Below are 8,422 nucleotides of genomic sequence, written 5' to 3'. Positions count from 1 at the left end.
ATAGCTTGTTTCCATTTATAAGGCAGTTTACCTACGGTCCAAATTGTGTTTAATAGCTTTACGATTGAGTTCGTTATGTTTACGGGTAAGTTTTTATATATGATATAGCCTATCTGGTCTTCCCCTGGATATGTTTCTCTTTTGTGCTCCCAATGCTATTTCCTACTCGTATAGTGTTATTTCGCTATTCAATTTGGATGTTTTTGGACCTAGGTCTTTAAATAGATGTTAATGAGTTTCCCCCACTTTTCCTTGTGTTGTCGGAATGTTGGGGTGTGGTTTAGGTCGCTACTCATTGTAGTGAAATGGTTGGCTATTTTTTTTTTTTCCTTTTTTGTGATGGCACTGCTATTTTGGGAGTGATATTTACTGTTTTTCACCTAATTTATTTAATTTGATCCCATACTTGTTTTGTGCTAGTGTTAATATAAATTTTAGAGCAAAAGTTTTGCCAAGATTTTTCCTTTGCCTGTTTAACTATTTGTTTTAGGTTTTTTCCTTTTCTTTGTAAGATGTAAAATCTAGTGAGTTGCCTGAGCGTTTAAATTTTTTAAGTTCAGTTCGTTTTTCTTTATGGGCCCTTTTACATTGATTGTTCCACCAGGGTACTGTTTGTTTAGATTGTGTCCCACTGGTTTTTGGTATACTAGTTGTTGTTGCTGCTTGAATGGTGCTAATTATGTTTTCATAATATATGTTTATATCGTCATTTTCTAAGCTAGTGGTGTTTATTTCGGTTAGTATTTTCCTGAAAGATTACCAATCTGCGCTATCATATTTCCAACGGAGGTGTTTATTAATGGGGTTAAACTGCACCGCCATACGCAGAGTGATGATGATTAGGAAGTGGTTGCTGTCTAATGAATCGCGTTGATCTACTCTCCAAATCAGTTATCTGTGCTAATTTCGGCGAACATGTGGTTAGGTCGATGGCAGAGAGATAATCATCCTCCGGGTTGAGACGTGTTTTAGTCCCGTTGTAGCAGGCCAAATTAACCCCTGCCCAGATTAAACCTGGGTATAGTTTGGCCCAGGCCAGAGTATACTCCTGGGATAAAGTGTCATAGGCTAAACTATGGCCGGGGGTGTAAATTAGCCTCGGCCAGACCATACCCCTTCAGGCCAGAATATGCCCCACTTGTATATTAAATTAATATTTACTGATCATTCTGGTCTTTACTTGTAGCAGGAAAACATGAACAACAATCATCACCGCCTTTTCTGAGTTTACTGAGGTATGTTTTAGCTTCAGCTTAAAGAAATAAGAATACCATTGTTATTTAAAAACTAGAACATACTGATGGGGATGTTGGAAATATTATAGTTATTCAATACAATTGGACTGGAAGAATGTGAGGTATATATTGTATCATGATTCTTGATTCCTTCTTCAAGTTTTCCACAAAAAGCTCAAATTGTTGTGCATTGACACTACCACGATACTGTACCACATGATAAACACTGTCTCTGGACAGAAATATATATATATATATATATATATATATATATATATATATATATATATATATATATATATATATATATATATATATATATATATATATAATCTTGTATTGTATGTACATACCTTGACAGACTACGAGTACGACTGAAACATGTCACTTAACTTACCTGACAAAGCTGAATCCTCAATATTATGTTGAAAAATTAAGTAATTCTTGTGTATATCGCTCAACACTATTGATATCATGGGGATATAATTTGGCCTGAGGGGTATGAATTGGCCTAGGCCATAATATAACCATGGGGTATAAATTGGCCCAGGCCATAATATACCCGGGTATAATCTAGCCTAGGCCGCTTTAGCCCCAGGTATACTCCGGACTGGGGGTATATTACTGCCTGTTACACCGTCATTAAGGATGGTCTGGTTGGATTCGGCAGCCCATGCCTCAACCAACCTGCCTCTTTTGTCTGCCCTACTAGCCCCCCCCCCCCCACCCCTCGGCTAGTTGTGTGCGTTGAAGTCCCCGCAAATGACGATGCCGTCTTATATTCGGTGTTTGGTTTTTTGCCTATAAGTTGTTAAATTTGTAACGTTAGTGTTTCCTCCCGGGTCGTAGATGTTGAAAAGTTTGGATACTACATCCTCCCGTTTGGACTATTAGAGATTGTAGCTCGAAAGTCTCGCTACTACCTGGTGCAGGTGTTGTGTTTACTTGTGTTATATTTGGTAAATTTTCTGAGATAAAGATTACGAGGCCCACTCTCTGCCAGCTAGTTCAATTTTTAAAGTAATCTGGAGAGTATCATGTGATTTGGGGTATTTTCCTGGGGATTTTCGGTGATCTTACTTTCCTGAATGCAAATTATATCATGCTTTGGAACTTGATCTCTGAGTTTGATTTTTATTTCATTGATGTTACTTATGATACGTCTACAGTTCCATAGCCATATTAATAGATTGCTCCTAGTTGTGTTATCCATAATGTTGTGTTCTCTTTTCATAACATTATGGAGAACACAACTAGGAACAATCTCGTACAGGTGCTCACTTTTATATGCGTGTTCATTTATACCCTACGCCCACCATATGAAACATGCGGACTGGTTAAAACAAATAGCAGTTTTGTTGTCTGCTTAGACAGGAGTGACAAGCTAAATTAAAATTAACGTATGTCACTCAAACTCTAACACGTGCAAGTATGTATGGACCGCCCACCAGACAAATAACTTCTAAAGGTTTGAACAGCATTTGATTTACTGGCACACCTGCAGCTAAGCTGATAATCATTGCATGTCTCACACTGATTTGTTGGAGCAACCTTTCACCTAGCGCCTCGCGAATCGTTAACATTTGGGTTACAGTCCTGTAGAGTTTTCTGACAATGTAATATTTATAAATAGTAGTTAGTTATTGAAGTATTTATTTGTTAATGCAGTCTACAATGACAACATACGGTTGTTCTCACCTGGTCAAAGTTAATCCTTTCTTAAATGTCATTATATTTTCATTTTACTAAAGTAGTAATAGATTTTAAAAATACATAGAGAAACGAAAGTGAAACTAAGACACACGTACATACAAGTTCTTTTCAAGATGAATACCTATCTTGGCTGAAATAATAATTAAAGGAATTGTGCTGAAGTAAAAATGGTTGGGCCAGACAGTGTCTCTCTCTCTCTCTCTCTCTCTCTCTCTCTCTCTCTCTCTCTAAAGCATGTAGGTATTGACGTGGAAAAAAATGTGGAAAAGTGTGGAGGTTCTGCTACTGGTGGTGGTGGTGTGAGGTTTTATCTTTTTACAAGGTGTCCGCTTTATTTGGCTATCGTTATCTAGAGGGAAATCGCCCTCGGTAGTGTTGCCCGGATCGAGTAAATTTTAAAATAAAGTGTGAAATGATAGATGGAATAAATAGAGATCTGAGCAGATGTATAGAACAGAATGACACGAGCCCGTATATGGAAAAACAAAAACAAACAAATTAATCAATTAAATAAACAATTGGGATAATACATTACATTAGGAAGATACACTTCTTTTTGGAATAAACTTTTCACCAAATTTCAGACATAGATATATTTATATAAATCGCCGATCTGTTTTAATGATAGAATTAGTTCATCATATAATCAAGTGAACGATCGAAGTCATTGCCTTGTACAACTTCATAACCTGCTTATTCCAGTCCACTCCAACTTCACTGTGGTGGTTCCTCCAGGTCCTTTCGCTGTTTCCATTTTCCCACCTCCTTACTGTCTCGCCCCTTTTCAGCCCTCAGACTTTGTGTGGGTAGGTGGATACGTAAGTAGATGCCTCAGTGGATACGTCAGTAGATACTTCAGCTGATACGTCCGTGGAGCTATTTCCCTTTGTGCTTTCAAGCTTTGTTCGCTTCTACCTCTAAAACTGTGGCCGTTGGCTTTCGAGACATCCAGTCCCTTTGACCAATGTTTTACGAGAGAATGTCTTCCAAATTCCGTCTCGGAGTCCCTTATATTTTCACTCTTGCAGGAAAATTGCAGACTGACTAGATTTTTCGATGGGGGCTATATTTAAAATCCAAGGAGTTTCGTGTGGGAAACACGCCCCTTATTTAGCGTAACGAATCAGGGTTAATTATTTTTACCTCCTTTTATAATAAGACTCTAAAATTGCGGTCAGTATGACTTAAAGAATTCCAAACAATAGATCTGAAAAATTTCAAATCTGACAGTTCCGATATAAAATCGAAGTTGAAAGTCCCCTTCCAAGTCGTCTAACGGCTAAGTAAACGAAGGCTTAATTAAGAATAATGTCCTCTCCCGATACATACATTAGAAATCATTGCAGTATAGCGATTGAACAAGCGCATGTCCCCATAAATGTAATTAATTGTTCCCTAGCCCAAATCAATATGCCCTTCATAGATCGACAGAAATTTGCATCCTTGCATAAAGACATATCCAGTATCATATTCCTTTTATTGTACGGCAAGCAAAGGACGTAAGGTAGAATCTTTCAAAACTAGTATGTTCATGTCTTGATTATCTAACCATCATCCAATTGGGAAGAACTTATTGCAGACTTTTATATAAATATGAACATACAATAAAATTGATTGTGCCAATCTTTTTAACTTTTAATCTTAAACTGAAAGTGTATTGCCGTGGATATAACTGAAAATAACAGTAATAAAATTGTACACTCTTAGCAATCACGAAATAAATCATCAATAGTAAAGAAAGATTAATGTGTGGATATCCAGCATTATATTTTAGACGACAATGCAGAAGCAAAGCTAGTCAAGTGAATTGCGCCGAGACGTTCTTATTAGAAACTAGTATTATCAAGGCCACCTCGTCTAAATACTCCAGACTTCCGTCTTGACAATAACAAATACTTTAACGCATACAGCGTGAAGAAGATGACCAAACCAGTTTATGAGCAAAGCACCCAGTTAGGACTTTACTAAGACTTTAGAATACATAACCTGTTTTATAGCTTTATTTATCTCAGACACCTACATAGCCTGTTTTATAGCTTTATTTATCTCAGACACCTACATAACCTGTTTTATAGCTTTATTTATCTCAGACACCTACATAACCGTAAATGTTCTCATTATAAAATATCGCATGTTTGTGAATCTTGGTTATAATTACGTACATATTCGAAACGTGTTAATCTAGAGTTTAGATGAAATAATTCAATGAATGCATAATAATAGGCATAACCAAATTCTAAAGTATTATATATACTGTATTGTTCTTGGGGTTTTTTTTCTGTTATGTATATTTGATTTAATTTATATTTGATTTAATGGAATTGTTTGTTGGTTTACGGTGGGAAGTGTTACGTACATTTGATTTACTTTATATTTGATTTAATTTAATTATTTGTTTGTCGGTTTTAATTTTTTTTAAATTCTTTTATTCCATCATATGCTATTGTAATGCAATTTTATTTATTGCATTTGACCTTTTCCAGAAATGAAGTTTAGTTTTTCGTAAACACTAATATGGAAACTTTGTATCTAATGCTGACCTACTTTCTGACCTTAATTCATAATTTAAACTGAACAACTTTCTGATTTTTTATATATTCTTTCTTAGTGTGGAATTCATAGTGAAATCGAGGCCGTACTGGGAGTGCGTGACATTAGACATGTAAAATTGTTCTAGAAACATGTAGTAATTGTTTCGCCTTCCAGAATTCAAGTACCGGAATATTATTTTATGTGGTTCAACAAAGAACTGTTGACATATCAGTACTACACTGACTACAGCACACATCATCATCTTTCATTTTGGACTTCGTCGGGACTCAAACTCCGATTCATTAGAATATTAAATTACAATGGCTGCTATTTTTTAATTCTTGGATTATTCTTGGATTATTTTTTTATTTGATTCGTAAAAACGTAAGTTCTTTTTCTCATTTTTACCTTGTTTTTCTAGGGAAAGAAATTATTTGTTAAATTTTACAAAGCTTGTTGTCTTCACGTTTTCTTGTTACTGTTTAAAAGAGCCTAAACACATAACATTTCCCCTAAGTAAGGCAGAAATCGTACATTCCCTGGAACTTTTATTGCATGTAAGGTACACCACCGATATTGATTTTAAATACCACCTTTTGAAAAGAGTTGTAGGCTTGTTTTAGGTAACAATGTGCGTACACACTCGAGTTTCTATTAGAACCGTTGCTTTGCACCTCTGTGGTCCTGGGTTCAATCCGTGGCACCAGCGTGTGAAATGATCAGTAAGTGGGCCCGGGCCGACAGCACTTTTTAATTTGATAAAAGAATTTTTTTGTTTGAACAAGAGCTAGGAGTGGCCCGGGTGTTTCTTACCCCAGGGCACGTGATTGCTCTCTACGGCTCTGCCCATCTTGAATTGTATCTACTGTCTATTGCTCTGGTTAGAATACGAGGGCAAAATCTTGTTGGGTGTTCAAACGTGAAACTCCTCCAGTACTCCTACGAGAAGAAAATGACTGCATCCAAGTTGGTGATAATGAACCGTTCTTGCTCATGCGACCTGCGACTTTACGCATTTTATGTTTTAGATCCCAGCCAGGACGCCCCTGCTGATGAACACTAAATACATTAGAAGCTATTCAAAGGTTGATTGGAGACAAACAGCGATTGGAAAGAAACCCCTTCATCAAAACTGGATTCAATTTCACCCTTAAAAGAAACATAAACGAGAAAAAGATGTGAGGCAATGTTAATAATTAACGGAAGGTTTGTTATGCCCCCAAAAAAATCCATATCTGAAGCTTTCCTTGATCGCGTGGTTATCTATGTCGTCTGCTACAAAGGTAAAACCCAGGCCTGGATCATATTACATTAACCACGGAATACAGACATCAAATTCTCTTCTTAACAGTTGTAAGATATGGAAACAGTAATCACTATTTGAGGATGTAAACACCTCTGCGACCAGGCATAAAGGTTAAATATCAAGCGTTGCTTCATGCGCATGCGCTCAATAAGGGGGGGAGGGGGAAATTGTGTGTGTGTTGGTGTGTGTATGTGTGTGTGTAAACTACAAGCCTTCGTCCCTTTTATTTTGGTTTGCCCCACCCCTGGAAAAAAATGTCTGCCGGCATCCATGTGTTGCGTATTACTTTGAAGATATAGCAAGTGCAAGAGAAAACGTCAGCTTCAAACATCGAGACATTTGAAATTCGGAAGCTCACAGATATGTTCTCTAAACTTTCGATTTTACAACTGAGAAGGTAGGAGTCGTCCACATGCAGTATTCGCTAGCTATTCATGGACAAACACTTAACGAGTAAAACATGTTGATTTACTACATGTAAGCCATGTGCTATGCATGAATATGAAACTCCGAACTAACGAAGTTTCTTTGCTCTGTGTGTGTGTGTGTGTGTGTGTGTGTGTGATTTTGATTTCTAACATAGCTTTAACAATTTTTCAGTCATATCGCTACGATGTCTGCAATGTGGCAGTTTATAGTGATGTCTAGCACTGGGGCATCATGCCGCAGACATGTAGCATGATGTCCCACCCAGTCACATTATCCTGACACCAGGCCGACCAGTCCTAACACTAACCTCTTAATGCTGAACGCCAAGCGAGGCAGCTGTTAGTACCATTTTTTAAGTCTCTGGTATGACTCGGCCGGGGATCGAACCCACGACCTCCCGCATCCGAGGCGGATGCTCTAACCACTAGGCCACCGGAGCGGTCCTTACTAAGTTTGCTGTTGTTGTTGTTTTTGTTATACGGTTTAATGCCATTTTTCAGCACAAGATAGGCTATACATGGCGGCCAATATTAATGGTGGATGAAGAACCCGGGAAAACCCGGGAAAGAACCACCGACCCACGAGATGCTACCAGCAAGCTTTCTCACTTTTCCACATTGGCCGATCCCGAGACTCGAACCCATGTAGACACAGGTGAGATGGCAGTGATCCGTGACGGAAAGTGCTTTAGACCACTCGGCCACTCGGGACCCTATTAAGTTTGTATAAAACGTATTAATTTGCTTGATTAACTATGATTAAAGTAATACAACATTTTCAATAGCCTTGTGGGTAGGATACCACTATTAACACTGTTGTGTGTGTGTGTGTGTGTGTGTGTGTGTGTGAGAGAGAGAGAGAGAGAGAGAGAGAGAATTGTTAAACCGACATCGATAGAAAAATAGAAACGTTTGTGACAGCGATCCATCATCCCAAAATGTTTTAAATCGCAATACTTATAAGTGGACGTCAAAACTGAGAAAGCAACAGTACCGTAAGTACCTATATGTATTAGATAAATCAGTATAATAACAAATACATTAGCAGGATGTAGTTCTATGTCGCCGTGAATACAGAGTTATCATATAACGTCATAACATATGGGCACGGTAAAGTCATCCGCCATTTTGTGGGTCAATGATTTTGTTTTGCGGGGCTGTTCATCACTGAATAGAATTTGCAGTCGCACAGTGGTTAATACATGCTG

The sequence above is a fragment of the Sinohyriopsis cumingii genome, chromosome 2 (genome assembly GCF_028554795.1).
Source record: "Sinohyriopsis cumingii isolate HCF-2022 chromosome 2, ASM2855479v2, whole genome shotgun sequence".
In the NCBI taxonomy this organism is placed as follows: domain Eukaryota; kingdom Metazoa; phylum Mollusca; class Bivalvia; order Unionida; family Unionidae; genus Sinohyriopsis; species Sinohyriopsis cumingii.
This window is presented reverse-complemented; position numbering follows the sequence as displayed.